Genomic DNA, 3,681 nt, shown 5'->3' on the forward strand with positions numbered 1-3,681 from the left:
AGATTCTCAGTCATCCAGGTCATAGTTATCCAACAAAGGTTAAAATCAAGGGCAACTGGACTTGGTTGAAGATACTGGAAGACGTTTCGTCCCTCATCCAAAGGACTTCTTCAGTTCTGACTGACTGGCAGGGAAACTCAGCTATTTAACCTCAGTGGGGTCGTTGGCCCGGGTCATCGATACCGCTGGTTCGTTAGTGTTCCTGGTTGCTGTGACGACAGTCGTTACAGTCGTTAAGACTACCTGTGGCCAAGACTGAACGACCATCGTTGGTATCTTCACCTGAGGCCAATAGGTTACGTTTGTTGAGTTTCCTGGGAAGTGATGAATCCCCACCATCCCACAAGAAGTCCCTAGGATGAGGGACGAAACGTCTTCCAGTATCTTCAACCAAGTCCAGGTGCCCTTGACTTTAACCTTTGTTGGATAACTTAAAACATGTCACCATCGACTTTCTTCCAAGTGAGACTCAAACTACTAGACACCTGACTCCTTCTGCAGCTACAGGCTGCGACCTAAAAGAAAACCTAAACGCGGGTTGTAGGAAGCTTCTGCATAATCGGCCGTTTCTCTGCTGAGGACGGGATGGATATCCTCGCTTTCATACCTAGTTGACTGGATTACTGAAACTCCTTGCTCTCTGGCATCAGTAAAATTATTCTTCTCTCGTCTCCAGCTCATCCAAAACTCTTTGGTTGGCTGCCCGTTGCTTGTAGGATTGATTTTATTATTATATTATTTATAACTTGCAGAATCCTGAGAGGCAACTCTTCTGATAATCGTTTAAGTCACTTTTCTGTTTATGGTCCACAATCAAAATTCTATTTGAAAAGCAAAAGCAGACATGATTTACTCTGAAAGGACCGGAGCACCTCATGGTGTGACTGGAGGATCTGGTCTTGCTGGGATTCCTGAAGAGGTTTTCTACTGAGGGTTTGTCTCCATCTTGTGACGACTGAGGTGTGCTGGATGAACAGAAAACTGAGCGGTCTTCAATAAATGTAGCAATACTTAGAATACTCTAAATATACCCTGAAAGACTCTCTTAAATAAAAGACCTGCGTTCAAAACTGTACTAAACCCAAAGGTGATGGAAAGTATACACGGTGAAGATCACAGTGACCTTATACATTTATCAGAACGGTTGAGGAAAACATAAGAAAGTTACAAACTTATCTCCATTGTGGTCCTCGTACATTTACTCTAGTACTGAACACAGTACTTGTAGTACTTTCTACTTCTACTCCACTACATCTTAGAAGGAAATATTGTACTTTGTACTCTACATTTATCTGACAGCTTTAGTGCTACTAGTTCTGCACTGGGTACTTTTACTTTTAACTTTAAGTACATTTTCCTGATTATACTTTTACTTCAGTAACATTTTTAATGCAGGACGTTTACTTGTATTACTGATAATGTTTAGTATTTTCCTAAAGGTCATTTGTTTTATTAGCAGTCATTTCTTAAACTACGTCCCCATAGTTCCTGTAGTACTCCGGTCCTTTAAGGGTTCCAGGGGGTCCCCAGCAAAAGGGGGAATCATTTATTTTCACTTTTATTCAGTCCATAAGTAACACAACGACAGAATGTGTGAATATTTTAGTCGTGGGTTTCATTCTTATCAGATGTGGGGGTCTAATAGTCTAATTTGAGCCGCTTTAGGGGTCCTTGACGTGAAAACGTTTGAGAGCCGCTGGTTTAAAGAAGCTGTTTCCCCTCTTCCTCTTCTTTGTCTCCCTTTTCCCACTTTGCTCTAGGCAGCGTTTCAGAAACCTCAGGAATCTGTCATTGTGTGGAAAATCCAGACCACATGTGAGCACCACACACACATACACACACACAAACACACACACACACACACACACACACACACACAGACCTTAGACATAAAGCTGAAAATCAGTTTCATAACTCCTGTGCAGCTACTGAACAGATTTCCTGATTTAAACCCTCTGCTCATTTTACAGCTTTATTCTGTTTTGTATTCAGTGAACTCTGACGCGTGTGAGCAGCTGTTATTTTGTGTGCTCTGCGTTCATACTCAGTAAAGGAAGTATGGAAAATCATTTTGGCGTCAGTGCAACACACATTGTTCTAAAATATTCTCCTGCAGAAAGGGTTTTAGGGAAGAGTCATGTGATCAGAGTTTCCCATGTGAAGAACTGATCAGAAACTGATCAGAAACTGCTTCTGCGTCTCCACAGTAAAGTCTGACAGAGTAATATCTCAGTAACCTGGATCGAGTGTAAGGTTGTGTTTACAGAAAACACACTACAGCTTAGTGTGTTTTCTGAAGGCTTCTTTAAAAACACACCAGCAGGATAGAAATAAGTTCTGTCTGCAGGGCATAAAATGTATAAACATGCATAAAATTTAACTTTAAAATACTTTTTATTATTAAGCAAAGTGCCCTGCACATTAATCCATTTGTTACCTGTCCCCACTCCCTAAAACTACACTACAATGTAATATCAGAAGGAAAAAAATTAAGAAATCTATTTTTTTTTGCATTCAAGCTATGCTTTAAATATTTTTTCTTCATAAAATGTTTGTAATATTTGAGTTAAAATACACATTTTAGTTGTATCCCCGGGTCTTCACTCAGTCCTGTTTCCCCAAATCCCCCCACTAAAAAAACAAGAACTTTCCACAAGTCCCATGTTTAAAATAAAGTTGCATCTTCTGAAGCTTATGGGAAGACCAAAAGTAAGTTCTCTAATTTTCTTTTCCTTATATTTAATGATATTGTAACTGTGACGGAGCAGGTCAGTTACAATATTCATTCCTTCCATCCATCGTCAGCCGCTTGTCCTGCGTACAGGGGCTGGAGCCAATCCAACGTGTTTTAAGTACAATAAACACAGCGGATACTACAGCTGTATGAACCCAAAGTATAAACCCTTGGCTGTGATTTAATTGCAATAAACGGATCAAACTGATGCCGAAATAACGACAATATGATGCCGTTTTGTTAAACATATGAATTTGTCAGCAAGACGACAACTTTTAAAAATGCGTGTTTTCTGAGTGGAGTTCGGCTCGATCAGGGCTATGCTAGCCTGTTCACAGTAAAGTACAACGACAGCTGGAACCAAGTTACAGACACTCATGTTCTAAACTCATCAGGTAGTTCAACCTCCTCGCTTTCTTTTCTCCAAGTAATGTCCAGTTGTGTCCGTTTTTTATATAAAAATGAAGTCGTAGTCTGACAGAACTCCGCTTTGTACTTTTCAAAAACAAGTTACAAAGTGCTTTAACAAGTGTAAAGACAAAATAAAACATAGGATAAAAGCAAGAAAACATTGAAAAGACTAAAATACACCTTTAAGATAAATATAAAATTAGTAAAATAGAATAAAATAAAAGGGATAAAATAAAGTCAAATAAGATCGGGAAAGGCTCTCCTATAAAAGTATGTTTTAAGAAGGGACTTAAAAGAGTTCACTGACTCAGCCGACCTGATTTCCTCGGGCAGGCTGTTCCAGAGCCTCGGGGCCCTGACAGCAAACGCTCTGTCCCCTTTAGTTTTCAGTCGAGACTCTGGAACAGACAACAGACCTCTGCCCGAGGATCTCAAGGTACGTGCTGGTGCGTATGGGACTAAAAGGTCAGAAATATAACAAGGCGAGAGGCCATGAAGAGCTTTAAAAGTGATCAATTCTAAAACATTAAAGTCAA

The sequence above is a fragment of the Micropterus dolomieu genome, linkage group LG23, assembly GCF_021292245.1.
Source record: "Micropterus dolomieu isolate WLL.071019.BEF.003 ecotype Adirondacks linkage group LG23, ASM2129224v1, whole genome shotgun sequence".
Lineage (NCBI taxonomy): Eukaryota > Metazoa > Chordata > Actinopteri > Centrarchiformes > Centrarchidae > Micropterus > Micropterus dolomieu.